A 15,322-nucleotide genomic window follows, 5' to 3' on the forward strand; every position below is an offset into this window, starting at 1 on the left:
TGGGGAGAAAGACAAAGGGGAGAAGCGTCCTTGTCTCCTTTGACAATCTCCGAGTGAGTCTCCCAGAGGGAGAGAACGAGAGGAGGCGGGCCGATGGGACGTCTCCCAGGGGCACGGTCCTGGGCCCAGAGGCCGTGGGGGTTTCTCTGACCAAGCGCTTGGATTTCTGAGAAGTCCCCGGAGGGAGAGAGAACGAGACAGAGAACCCGACGAGAGGGAGGCTGAACTCCCTACTCACCCAGATATTGGTGACCGGTGTGGATGTGTAGCGTCAGCAATGGCAAAGGTAGAAAGCCCCGGAGGGTCCTGGCAACGGCAGATAGGTCCGTTGGAGATGGCCAAAAGGTCAATCAACCCCGTCCTGTGGGGGATCGTCCCTTAATGGACCATCTACCATCCGAGTCACGGCACCAGAAATGTCAGGTAAAAGGGCCGAAGACCAAGACCAGACCAGGCCACAACAAGCCTTTATTAGGGGAATAGATCTGCCGGGCTGTCTCTGAACAAAGGAGAGACAAAAGCAATATGGCTGGGGCAGGGAGTCTTTTATAGAGACTGGGGTGGGGCTTGTAGGGGCTAAGGCGGGGTTGAGTGAGGTAGTGACTAGGGAATGGAGGAGCCGGTGATGTCACTAGGTGGTAGGAGGTGAGCGAGTATTAGGTTACTGTCTAGGTGGGAACAGGGGCATGCTGGGAAGAGGGGTTTGTTCTTTGGTGGGAGCAACCATCTTGGCATGATGTCACACAGGGGAGGGGGCAAGGCACCATAGGAAGAGGGCAGCTACTATACTTAATAGCTGCTGAGGTGGTGGGAGACCTATCAGAGATAAAGCCAGGAGTGGACACTGCATGAGTTCACCAAGATCCCATGTTCCTAGAGGCCCACAAAGGAATAACTCCACACATCAGGAGGTTGCTTGCTCAGGGTATTCTAAGACCCTGTCAATCGACCTGGGACATCCCCTTGTTGCCAGTGCAGAAACCCCACTTGGATGACTATCGACCAGTGCAGGACCTCCGTGAGATGATCTCCTCATAGCAACTGAGACACAGGAAGACTGCCTAGATGGGACCAAGAAACTCTTAACACTCATAGGGGAACTGGGATATCGGGCTTCTGCCAAAAAGGCCCAAATCTGCAAACCTGAGGTAAGCTACCTGGGGTATATGCTTAAAAAGGGGCAAAGATGGCTGTCAGATGCTAGAAAAGAGACAGTTCTTAGAATACCTGCACCAGATTCCCCTCAAAAGGTTAGAGAATTCTTGGGATCGGCTGGCTTCTGCCTCTTATGGATACCAGGGTTCGCGGAGCTTGCAAGGCCCCTTTATGAGGCAACTAAAGACAACCAGGCCTTTGAATGGACAGATAAACTACAAAAGTCCTTCGACCAAATTAAGGCTGCTTTGTGTCAGCACCAGCCTTGGGCTTGCCCGACATTACTAAGCCCTTCCACCTTTACATTGATGAGAGCAAAGGAGTTGCCAAGGGCATCCTATTCCAATATCTGGGCCCATGGCGCTGACCAGTAGCATACCTGTCCAAGAGACTTGATCCTGTCACGGCTGAATGGCCCCCATGCCTGAGGATGATCGCTGCAGTAACCCTAATGGTCAAAGATGCTGATAAATTGACCTTGGGCCAAGATCTGTATGTAACCACCCGCCACGCCATTGAAGGGGTTCTAAAACAGCCTCCAGATAGACGGCTCAGCAATGCCCACCTCACCCACTATCAGGGCCTGCTCTTAAACCCGACCCAAGTTGTCTTCCAGACCCCAGCTGCCTTAAACCCGGCTACATTACTGCCTGACCCAGATCTGGAAGCCCCGCTGCATGACTGTGCTGACATCTTGGCTCAAGTACACGGGACCCAAGAGGACCTGAAGGACCAACCATGGCCAGATGCTGAAGACACCTGGTACACCGATGGGAGCAGTTTTGTCCAGAATGGCAGGAGGTATGCGGGGGCAGCTGTGGTCACTGAGACTGAGGTCATTTGGGCTGGGCCCTTGCCCACTGGAACATCAGCACAGCAAGCAGAGCTCATAGCGCTAACTAAGGCACTGACTCTGGGAAAGGGCCAGAGGCTAAATGTGTACACAGACAGCAGGTATGCTTTTGCCACCACTCACATACATGGGGCCATATACAGGGAAAGAGGACTGTTAACGGCTGAAGGAAAGACTATTAAAAACAAAGAGGAAATTCTCACCCTACTGGCAGCCCTGTGGCTACCAAAGAAACTGGCTATTATCCACTGTCCCGGGCACCAAAAGAATGATACTCCAATTGCCCAAGGAAATAATTTGGTTGACCAGACAGCTCAAAAAATAGCCCTAGAGGCTGATCTGACGCTGACCACTCAACTACCCTATCTGGGGGGCACTGCTCAGCCAGAAAAACCTCAGTACACTGAGGCAGACTTAAATTGGATAAAACAACTGCCCATGACCCAATGTCTCAAAGGATGGTGGAAATCATCTGACTGTAAAATCATTCTGCCTGAGGACTTGGGAGAACAGGTTCTTTCCAAAATGCACCAATCCACCCACATGGGTGTCCGCAAGATGCAGGACCTCCTGAGACATGCTGAGATTAAGATTCAAGATGCCAACTCCAAAATTGAGCATATCGTTGCCACCTGCAAAGCCTGCCAATTGAAAAATGCTACCCACAATAAAGCCAACCCAGGCAATAAGCTGAGAGGAAACCGACCTAGAGCATACTGGGAGTTGGACTTTACTGAGGTAAAACCTGGGAGATATGATTACAAGTATCTGCTAGTTTTTGTAGACACTTTTTCAGGATGGACAAAAGCTCTCCCCACCAAGCACGAAACGGCACAGACTGTGGCCAAAAAGCTTTTAGAAGACATCCTACCAAGGTATGGTTTCCCAGTAATGCTAGCGACAGGCAATGGACCCGCCTTCATTTTCAAGGTGAGTTGAAGCTTAGCACAGGTACTGGGGCAGATTGGGGATTACATTATGCATACAGACCCCAGAGTTCAGGACAGGTAGAGAGAAAGAACAGGACCCTAAAAGAGACCTTAACTAAATTAGCCTTAGAGACTGGCGGTGGCTGGGTGGCTCTCCTTCCCTTTGCCCTCTATAGGGTGTGCAATTCACCCTATAAAATGGGACTGACTCCCTTTGAAATTATGTCTGGGGTACCCCCTCCCATTATCCTTAACTCCAGTCTAAAATACTTGCTGAATTTGATGATCAAAAGCTATTGTTTTCTTTAAGAGGTATTCAGCTGATCCACAAGGACATTTGGCCCAAACTGAGAGCCCTGTACGAGTCTGGACCGCCTCCCGAGCCCCACCGCTCTCAAGGTTGATGGGGTAGCCACCTGGGTGCACTACACGCATGTCCGGCCAGTGGATCCCTACGCGGTTCAAGAAGACTTCATCCCAACATGGCAGGTGCCCAGAAACGAAGACAACCCCTTAGAACTCAAGTTCAAACGTACATGATCTGGATGCTGATTGCCTCCTGCTGCACACAAGGAAGGGGAATAAACCCCCATGCCCCTTTCAATTGGACAGGGACCATTTATAACCCAGAGACAGGACTCCAACTGCCCTTGGCTTTCTCAGTAGCACCAAGGACTACATGGTTCCCAGACCTGGAGTTTGATCTTTGCCAGTTAGCAGAGGGATCTTGGTCAAATACCCAGCGGACCAAACAGGATTCATATCCTGATTGCCATTGGAGAATATTTTATGCATGTCCTGGAGGTAAGAGAACCTCCAAATGTGGAGGCCCAGAGACATTTTTGTGCAACCTGGGGATGTGAGACTAGTACATCTGGAGGCTGGTCAGTCAAAGGGGGCGACCTTATTACTCTGACCCGCCCCCTTGGGTCATCAAAGCTTAAATTACAGTTTATGACAAAGGGACAAAAAACCCAAGGGTGGGAGGCAGGCAAAACCTGGGGCCTCTGGCTTTGGGTTACTCTTGGCCACCATCCGGGACTTCTGTTCACTGTCCAATTGATAGGAACACCATTAGTCTCCCATCCTGTAGGGCCTAACCAAGCTTTAGCGCCTCTGATTCTATTCAGGCCAACCAGCCCCGCCAAAAGAAACCACCCCTCAGTTTCCCTCTCGAAGTGTTACTAAAATTGTTGAGGACCCAGAGCAGGACCAGAACCCAGATGACCCTCTCTGGGAGCTTATGGTCAGAACTTTTAAAGCCCTAAATACATCCAGACCTGACCTTACCCAGCCTTGTTGGCTATGCTGTGACATTAAGCCCCCTTATTATGAGGGAATAGCTTTCTCAGGAAACTTTACTGAGTCAGACAGTCCTACTCTATGCAGGTGGCAACAGAAGGGGACAGCCAGGCTAACCCTACAATCTGTGACTGGACAGGGAGTTTGTGTTGGTAGTGTCCCAGCCACTCATCAACACCTTTGCAACCAAACCTATCAGTCTAGTTCAGAAAAATACCTCATACCCCCTTCTGATGGATGGTGGGCTTGCTCCACTGGGCTTACCCCTTGCACACATGGGAAGGTGCTCAACCAGACTGGAGGCTCTTGTGTGCTAGTACAATTAGTTCCTAGACTATTATATCATCAAGAAGAAGATATTTTTAATTACTTAATTAGGACCCCAGGTAGAGTCAAACGAGAACCTGTAACAGCCATCACTTTGACAGTTCTCCTAGGTTCAGGATTAGCTGGGGCAGGAACAGGGGTCTCATCATTAGTGTTACAAAATAAACATTACAATGATTTGAGAGCAGCCATAGATGTAGATATCGAGAGGCTAGAAACCTCCATCTCCCACCTACAGGAATCACTAACCTCCCTGGCAGAAGTGGTCCTCCAAAACAGAAGGGGGCTAGATTTAATCTTTCTACAACAGGGAGGGCTCTGTGATGCCTTAGGTGAGGAATGTTGTTTTTATGTAGACCACTTAGGAGTTGTCAAAGAATCTATGGCCAAAGTTAGAGAGGGTATCACTAGGCAAAAGTGAGAATGAGAACAAACTCAAAATTGGTTTGAATCCTGGTTTAATTCCTCCCCATGGCTAACTACTCTGATCTCTACCCTACTGGGCCCCTTGCTTATTCTGTTACTACTGTTAACTCTTGGGCCTTGTATACTCAATAGATTAGTTTCATTCATTAGAGAATGCATTAACACCATACAGCTAATGGTACTCAGGTCCCAATACCAGCCAGTTTCTACACACCTAATAGAATTAACCCCCAGAGGCCCATGATTGGTCCTCTATAGCATCATGAGAAGGGGGAAATGTGAGACCAAAGCGACTCCATTTTGCTAAATTCCACTATTCCCCTAGTCTCTCACAAATTAATGGTTAAAATGTGCTTGCTCTGGGACAAAAGATACAATCCGTAAGGAAGCAAAGTTCCTGAGTTAATTACTCAGCCATCTGTTTGCCCAGGAAATGAATGTTCTGGGCCCACTATCCATAGAACAATCTGTAGATCTGCTGACCATTAGTACATGACAGTCGACCACTAACCTTTGTCCCTCTTTTCCCTCATAAAAACTACATGTAGCCACCCCTCAACCCCCGATGTACCTAGCCAATCAGAAATGTACACTTCATGCTTGCTAATTGTCAACCAATCATGTACCTGCTAAGTGAAAAATCTCCAAACCTTGCTGTAACCTCTATAAAAACTCCACTAATTTGAAATTCGGGGCTCTCAATCTCAACCCGCTGTGTCGGTGACAGTTGAGAGTCCCTGCTCAAGCTTGAATAAATGACCCTCGTGTGCTTACATTGGGATTGGCTTCCTGGTGGTCTTTGGGACTATGCGATCTGAGCACAACAGTAGAAAATTTCCAGAACTATAGAAATGACAGCAGTGATCATCTTTGGGCCACAGAGCTTGAAAAGAAAGCATGTTTCTTTCTATTTTTCATCTCAAATCTGAGAATTTGAGGGTTTTTTGGTTTTGCAATTCTGCTGTGATGATGCCCTGCCCCCATGCTCTGCCTCCAAACTCCTGATTTAGTTACCCAAACAAGGGACAAAGAAGTGTTAAAGACATCACCAAGGATAAAGTAGAGCAATATGCTCTGCTATGTCTGCATTATGCATGCTCAGATATAGCTAAGCTATCACCTTTGATGTTGGAGGGAGGCTTTCTTTCAACTTCTGTTGTGAGATGAACTCACATCCCACATACTGCAAATTCCAACCTGTCTTCCTCATGCCTGGCCCTTCCTGGAGGGAGAACAGTCAGCTATCATTCTCTGCCATGTCACTGGCACAGCCTCAGCCATTTACCTCAGCTGCACACACTTACAGGTGGGAACTCTTGGAGCCCTCACAACTTGGAGGAAGGCTTAGGAGGTCCCAGTCCTTGCCTCCAAGTCCTTCCCATTGTTGGGAAGTGCACTGCCTCTCCAAAAGCAGCTACCCAGATCCTGGGCCCACACTCTGTGGAATCAATCTCAGCTCTACCCTGGCCCCTTCCTTCTGCACAGTCCCTGGGGTATAGAATTTTACATCCTTCCTCAGGTTTCCATGGAGGCTTCTGATGCTAGCTTGTCTGCAGCCAGGGACAGACATATATGTGAAGCATATTTGTGAAACACAGTCCAACATATAAGAGAAAATCAATCATTGAAGCACTAATGAATGGATGGATGGATGAGTCATAGAAAAATAGATGGATGAAAAGATAAAGGAGGGACTCTTGCCTCCCAGTTCCTCCCAGTGCCCAGAAGTTCCTTCAATCTGCTCCCAATGTCCTGCCTTCTGGCTCCTGGTATAGCACCCCTGTTCCTCCATTGCCTGGTTAGGAATCAGAGCTGCTCCTGCCTTCAGTTTCTCCTGCCTAACACCCTCCCTTTTCTGGAGCTTCTTCAGCTTGACACTCTTCCTTCCAGAAGCTTCCCAGCCAGCCAAATCTCTGCTCATCCCCACTCCCTGCCAGAAATCACTCTGAAAGGCCCCTTGGATGCCAGAATCATCCTCATGCCTCTGCCCTCAAGATTCCTGGGCTACAAATACAGCATGGCAACACTCCCTCACAAGCACAGTGCAGTGGCAGAAACACGAGCTTTCCAGAGAGTCACTCTTGGGTTCAGAGGTGGCCCCTCCACTCTCTAGCTGGCTAAGTCTTGCCTGTATCTAACAGATTTCAGTTTCTTCTGCCATAAAATAGGCACCGTTTTACCCACTTTCAGGATTACTTTGAGGAATAATGGAAATGTAAGTAGTGGGCAGACTTTGTAATACCAAGCTTTCAGTTAATGTGAAATTCCTTTTCTGGAAAAGATAACTCCTGTCTTGCCAACTCCTGGCCCACAAACAAGAGCCACCCTAGCTACTTTCCCTAACCATATGATCAGTATGCTCTCTTCTCCTGAGCTTCATGGTGACAGATTTGAAGGTCTATTCCAGTCTTGTGAAACAAGTGGCAGCTCTTGCTATATTGGTTTTTTTTTCTTGCTGTATTGTATCTGGTTCTGTTTGACAGAAGGGAAACAGAGACATCAAGCACCAGGTAGATCAGCAATGACCCCAGTTCATCACTCTCTCCAAGAAGTGGCAATTGTTTCCCTGTCTGAGTCTGGGTAGGCCCTGGAACACACAGAAATTAGGGGCAATGGTGCTGTGTGTTCTTGGTTCTAGCTTTTCCAGAAGTAACCTCCCCTCCCTCTCTCCTAAAACACTTACTCCTGAGGATGCAGCCACATGGACAGCCATGCATGGGCACTAACTGCAGTTGGCAGCCCAGCTGAGCTCCTGTGGGCAGCTGGCTCCAGCTGCCAGCTGCCCACTAGGCTGTGCACAGTGGACTTCCTAGCCAGTCCAGTTGGCTGCAGCACCAGCCAACTTCATGTGGGTCAGAAGTGTGAGAGATCATCAAGTGGTTGTTTTAAGCAACCACTTCGTTTTGGGGAGGTTCATTACTTAGCAAATTGGTACCCAGAACAAGTGCCTTGGTGAGGGTCTCACACAGCTCTAGTCTGGGTGGGGAGCCCGTAGAGAACCTGACTTTGTCAGGTCCCTCAGTTTTCCCCACATTGGGCCAGAAGTGGCTGTCAGAGGCTGCAGAGCCAAGCACAGGGCTCTGTCTCCCCCTTGCTGAGCCAAGCCAGCACTGCAGAGCACTTCCTGCCAGGTCTGCATCCCCTTCCATCCCCTCCTCTCCTTCATTGCCAGGGAGCTGCTGTCAGGCCACAACTGTCAGGACCAGGAGGGCAGCCAGCCCTCGTGCTCACTGGGGCTGCCAAGGGGATTTGAGAGAACAATGTGAGGCCTTTTCCTCATAAATCAGGGCCTTCTTCAGAGGAGGTGACTAGCATCAGAGGCACAGCCTTCTAGCTGAAAGCAGCCTTAAAGAAGCTTGCCAGGGGAGCATGCCAACAGAAAGGGTCTTTTATTACCAGGATAAGACCTCATGGGGCCAGATGGAGACAGGGGACAAAAAGAAGCTCATGAGTGAGACAGTCCCTTCCACTCCACCAAAAGTGAATGTCACTAAAGTGTAAATTCTGGATTGTTTTTGGTAGTAAAATATATGTAACATAGCTCCTAGAGCAGAGAAGCTCAGCCGATTCCAGCACCCGGAAGGAAGCTCCCCCGCTGCCATCCCAGGCTCCTAGGGAAGAGAAGGTAAGCTGGTCCCAGAACCTGGAAGGAAGCTCCCCTGCCTCCATCCCAGGCTCCTAGGGCAGAGAAGGTGAGCCAGTCCCAGAACCTGGAAGGAAGCTCCCCCGCTGCCATCCCAAGCTCCTAGGGCAGAGAAGGTGAGCCGCGTGGGCACCAGAAGCACCCCCTCCCCCACCCCATGGAAATGAGAAAACACATAAACAAGCCTCAAAAACAGACTTCCAGATCACCTACAGCAACCCCAAAGGGAAACAAGATGGAACAATCTGATACTCAACCACCTGGACTCTTTGAACTGGCAACAAAAGAGGATCTGGGAAAAATGAAATCAGAAATCATTACTCAGATAACAGCAAAGATTTTGCTCATGGTGCAAGACATGATTAATAAATCTACAGAGGACACAGATTTAAAAAATAGAGGATCTGAGGAACATGATGGAATCCCAACATAGGAAACAAATGGAATCCATAAAACAGATACAAACAGGTTTCCAAGAGATTAAAAACTCCATCGAAAGTCTGCGCAGCAGAATGAACCAATGTGAGGATAGAATTTCACATATAGAAGATAAGATTGTAATTAGTGACCAGGAAAAGAAAAATTGCTTTAAAATTATAAGAGAACATGAGAAATCAATCCAGCAGCAAAGAAGAATAACATAAGACTGATTGGAGTCAATGAAGAAAGAGGAGAGAGTGCAGATGACATAAAAAACTGTTCACAGAAGTGATGGCAGAAAACTTCGCAAGCAGGGGAAAAGAACTTGACATACAGATAAGTGAGGCATATAGGACTCCAACTAGACTTGATAAAAAAAAAACTACACATAGGTATATAATTGTTCGAATTCCAGAAACCCAACAGAAGAACAAAGTTCTACAAGCAGTTAGAGAAAAGAAACAAGTCACATACAAAGGAAAGCCCATCAGAATCACAGCAGGCTTCTCAACACAAACCATCAAGGCAAGAAGAGCTTGGAGTGATGTATTTCAAACCCTAAAGGAAAACAGCCTCCAACCCAGATCGATGTACCCTGCAAAACTATCTTTCAAAATTGATGGAGAAATAAGATACTTTCACGATAAAGAGCACCTCAGGAACTTCATGAATACCAAACCGGCACTCCAAAAAATTTTAGACAATACCCTAGGAAAAGACAATGAGGATCACAACCCCAGGAAACCCAGCAGAATGAATCCATTGGGTGTGACAAATTAAATGCAAAGGGGGAGAATCCAACAAAAAGAAAAAGTCGTGACAAGGCTTTTAAAACTTTTAACTTCATCTCCCTAATGAGTGTATAATTCAATCTTATTATTGTACTGATTAGTATTTTTCTGATTCTAATGTTGCACACCATTCCTTGTGCTAAACTGGCTATTTATCATCTTATGTCTAAATTTTAATTGACTTGTCTATTAGTGAGCTGTCAAGAGTTCTTTATATATTCTGGTCATAGGTTATATGGATTGGAAATATGGTCTGTTTAAGGACTAGTTTTCATTTTAATGATGTCATTTAAAGTTCTAAATTTTGATGGAATCTCATCAATTTTTTCTTTTATACATCATGTCTTTTGTATCCTAGGTAGTTCTTGCCTACCCTGAATTCATAAATATTTTCCCTTATAATTTCTTCTTAAAGTTTTGTACTTTTAGGCTTTCATATTTAGGTTCATAGATTCCCTCAAGTTATTTTCATGTATGGAAAAAAAGGGTTGAGATTAATTTTTTATATATGGATACCAGGTGTTCTAGTGCCATTAGCTGAAAAAACTATCTCTTCCTCAGCTCTTGAATTGAGTTTATATTCTATAAAATGCTAATGTTAAATAATCTTTCAAAACTCAGCAGACCATATATGTGTGGTTCTATTTCTAGGTTCTCTGTTTTATTCCAATGATCTATATGTCTTCCCTTACACCAACACTGCCTTGATTACTGTAGCTTTAGAAGAAGTCTTAAAATTAGGTACTAAACATCTTCCAACACTGTTTTTTTGTTTTTGTTTTTAACTTTTCTAGGTCCTTTGTACTCCTACATAACTTCTAAATTTCAATATCCAATTCTTCATTTATAGCAAGCATACACAGACCTGAATTTTTATATATACCTTGTGTTTTCTAATCCTGCTAAATTCAAATACAAGTTCTAGGGGCTCCTAGAGATTTCTTAGTATTTTCTCTGTAGATGATCATTTCATCTGCATATAAAGATTTTGCTTCTGCCATGCCAATCCTATCCTAGTTGTGTCATTTTATTGCCAGACTATTTTGGTGGGGACTAGGTTTCAAAGTTTAATGGACAGATAAAGAGTAAGCATATCTGCCCTTGTTCCCCACCTTAAAGAGAAAGCATTGTATCTTCTCCATTCATATAAGGCATTCTCGCTGGAAGTGTGGAGTACATGTCTTTCATCTGTTGAGAAGTTTCTGTTCTACTTCTAGTCTCCTGATAGCTTTTACCATGAACAGATGTAGAATTTAGTCCAATACTCTTTCTCCAACTACTCACAGGATCATTTGGCTTTTTCCTTTCCTCTGTTAAAATGACGACTTTTAGGGGTGGATCTTCCAATGCTGAACCAACACTGCCATCCCTATAACAAAACCACTTTCTACATCCTGCCAGATCTGACTTCCAATAGTTTGTTTTGTTAAACAAATTTCTATCTATGTTCATACTTTTATCTTCTATTATCTTTATCCAGTTTTAGGATTAGCACAATGTTGATTTCTTAAAATGAGGGGAGAAGTGTTCCTTCTTTTTTCTGCTTTAATTGTTTGATATAATTTATCAGTTAAAATGTTTATGAGCCTGCTGTTGTCATATAGGTAGGTTTTCAAGCTAGGAATATACTTTCTTTAATAGGTGCTATTCAAATTTTATATTTCCTCCAGAGTTAGTTTCATTAATTTGCCTTCCAAGATACTTCTTAGCAGTTGTCAAATTTATTTCAAAAAAGATTTTTGTAATATGCTTTCTATATCCTTTTAAATTCTGTAAAATCTGTGGTAATGTCTCCTAGATCTTAATATTGTAATTTAAAAAATGTGTAACTGATATTGTGTAACAGGAAGAAAAGGTCTAAAAGAGCAGGGGAATTGGGATGGGTAGGGGAAGGGAAAAAAGGGAAAGGAAAAAATATGAGAAGAGGAAAACAATGGAAACAAGGTCTTTGAAAATAGGGAAGGATGGAGGGGGTGAAGGGAGGGCAAGGGAAGAGGAAAAAAAATAAGAACCAAGAGACTCATGTAATGGTACAAGATCCCAATGATGAATGTAACTGTATTTTATACCTAAAATGTACCAATAAAGTTAATGGGGAAAAAAATATATATATACATAACATATATGTACCATTTCAAACACGTTTAAGTGTACAGTTCATTCAATAGATCTGCACTGCCATGCAACTGCCACAGCCATCTGTCTCCAGAACCTTTTCATCTTCCTAAAGTGAAACTGTGTCCCCATTAAGCAGTAACACAGCCCTTTTCCCCTGCCACCAGCCACTGGCAACCATCTTTCTACTCCATATCTGTGTAAATTTGACTGCTGTAAGTACCTGATATGAGCAGAATGACACTACATCAGTCCTTTCAAGACTGGCACATCTCGCTGAGCATCTCAGTTCTCAAGGCTGGTCCCCTCGTAGCATGAGTCAGAATTCCCTCTCTTCTGGTAGCTGCATGAGTGGACCACACTCTGTGTGTCTGTGCCTCTCTCCATGGATACTTGTGTCGTTCCCACCTTTGGCTGCTGTGAACATGAGTGCAGTGTCCACTTTGCTTTTGTTTCTTTATGGAATTTTTAAAAGTACTCTTTCCCCCTCTGCTGACTACAAAACATGTTTACTCAATCCTGCAAACTAACCAAAGGCCAACCTGAGACCAAGAAGCCTCACTCCTAACCCTCTGATTTTCCCATCGGGTTAATAGTGACCCACATTTGAAGGATAGTTATCATGTGTTGAGGCTTTACAGTTACTTGAAGTCCATAAGAACTCTATAAGGTAGACGTTATTGTCTCCTTGCTTCACTGATAAAGAGACTGAAGCTCAAAAGGGGACACTGTTGTAAAAGTGATCAGCTAGGAATCAGCATCATCAGGGACATGTGAGTCCAAACTTCATGCCCTCACAGCTGCTCTGCCTACCCCGAGAAGCCCACCTCTGTAGCTCCCTCTGCTCCTGATCTTCCAGCTTTCTCCTCCCTCCCTAGACCAAAACTCCAGTGGCTCTGGCCTCGAGAGGTAGGGTGAAAACTGCCACCCAGGTAAGCACCTGCCTGCACCAGCCCAGGCTGCCATTACAGCCAAGGCCACGCAGCTCTCCCACCCACCCCCACTCATGACAGCAGTGGGGATAATGCCCCTGGCAGTGCTTCCAGGAGACTGCATGGAAAAAGAGGAAAGGTGGCCTCTCTGGCCAGCTGCTCCTTGTTCTCAGCCTTCCAGCAGGACAATGTCTCAGCCAAGATGCAGAGGCTGCAGGGGCACAGGGCAGCCTTGGCCCTGACCCATGCCTGGTGCCCACTGGAAGATGAGGACATGGTCCTCTGGGGAGCAGGAACCATCCAAGCTCTTCACAGGAAGCCCCTAGTGACACAGGCACTGTGACTTCCCTGGTTCAAGTCTTAGTCCTCAGTCACTTTAAGCCAGAACACAGAAGGAGGAGAGAGTAGACAGACCAGACATCCAGCCTGCTGGAATTTCCACCAGGTAAAAGGAGGTTCAGCGAGGGAGTGCCCAGTCCTCACTGCAGGGGAGGAGGCAGCGGCAGCTCTAGAATGACCCAGACACCACCATCAGCACAGCCAACAAGGCTCTGGCCACAAAGAGCCAAAATCCCCAGCCAGCCCACACACTGAGGTATGGTGGGGTGATTGAGGATAAGGGGCAAATATCTGCACAGACCTAAGACATGGACGCACCTGTTTTCTGATCTCAGCCTTCACCCACTCAACCTCCAGCCTTTACATCTTGGAAACCACAGAAGAGCAGACTGCAAACCTCAAAGATGATCAAGCACAGTTTTAACTGGATGATTTCCTGGAGTCCATTTACCCTTGAACCTCAACACAGTGAGGCATGGTGGGAGTTCTCTATGCAGAAGTGTGGCTCTCATCAAGAACTGACAAGGTGGATGCAGGAAATGTCCAGGGCCCTCTCCTTCCATTGATAGAAAGGCTGAGGACAGGGAGGATTAGGGACTTCTCTACAGTCACATGACTCATTCCACAAAGTGGGCCTGGCTCTGGGAGGGTGTAGGGACCCTCCTCGGCATCCCATCTCATGGCCCAGAAGCAAGAAGAAAGCACTGGAAAGGTGAGAAAGGGACAGTGGAGAGTAGGAGCCAGCATGGCAGAGGGCAGAGACACCTCAGAGGCCTCCATGGTGAAGTCAGCCAGCCTGGAAAGAGCACTGTTAATGGAAGAGATTCTAGGGGTACAGCTCAGTGGTAGAGTGCTTGGTTAGCATGTATGAGGCCCCTAGCCCTCCCCTCCCCCAAACAAAGTGAAAGAGTTAGGACTGAAAATGCAATACCCAGAGCCCCAGGCCCCTTTCTGCCTTGACCTCACAGAAAGCTTTGCTTTACAGGATTCTTATGGATAATGCTCCCAGAGCACCAACCTCACTGGCTAATACACTGGAAAGCAGGTTGAGAAGGTGGCCCAGGACCTGGCTATGGGAGGCAGGGCCCCAGCAAGCAGAGCCCTGCTGGCATCCAAAACAAGTCTGCTTCCTCACACCTGCTCTTCCTCCTGTTTCCTTCCAGCTCCTCTATTTAGCCTGAGTGGCTAGTGTAAGGAGAGTCCCCAGTTAGTTGAGGGTCACTTTAGTTCATTCTGGTGAGATGTTCTGGTATTCTTGTATTTGTGTATCCCCCCAGGACCTTTGGAGATCTTCTGGACCCTCTGAGCCCAGTGTTCCTGAGCCCAGGTAGTACCCAGCAGGCCACAGTCCATAGCTTTTTAAACTTTTTTCATTTATTTATTTATTTAGACAAGATCTCACTAAGTTGCTCTGGCGGGGCTCAAACTTGTGATCCTCCTTCTCAGCCTCCCAGATCACTAGGATTACAAAGCATATGCCTCCATCCACTCCCTCTTTCCCCTTCATTTGACCAGATGCAAACAACAGTGAGGCCCTAGGATACAATTGAGATTAAATTCTAAATCATTGTGTGGCCCAAAGTCTCCTGCCAACTAAGAACATCTGTTTTAGACAATTATATAAGTGAGAAATACTCTTTTTCATTTGGACATTTTGTGGTCCTTTTGACAGGGTGACTAGTACTCCCTAACTGCTACAGGTGGTGAGCTCCGTGATGTTGAAGAGGGTGATGGTGTCAGACCCGTGATACTTATCAAGGTGGCCAGCAGCTACAGGGCTATGGTCACAGCAGGATGGCACTTTGGTGAGGTGGCCACATTCTTGATCCTACTTATGCAGCCGGTGTTGTTAATGACTCTGACGTTAACTAGCGTGATGGCAGCACATCGGATAAAGACTTTCCCTCCTGCTACAGGATTGGCAGCCAGACTCAAAGCTGAAGACAGAGAAACTCACCAAGTTCTTCTTATTCTAAACAGAACCACCGAATTGGTGGAGGGCACTGCCTGAGAGATCAGCAAGAGCTGGCAGAACAGAACCTGCCTTGATCAACTACCATGAGACCCATACCTATTGCTAAGGCTTGTAT

This window comes from Heterocephalus glaber, unplaced genomic scaffold (assembly GCF_053883595.1).
Source record: "Heterocephalus glaber isolate CG9 unplaced genomic scaffold, H.glaber_assembly_v1.0 deba00000347, whole genome shotgun sequence".
Lineage (NCBI taxonomy): Eukaryota > Metazoa > Chordata > Mammalia > Rodentia > Bathyergidae > Heterocephalus > Heterocephalus glaber.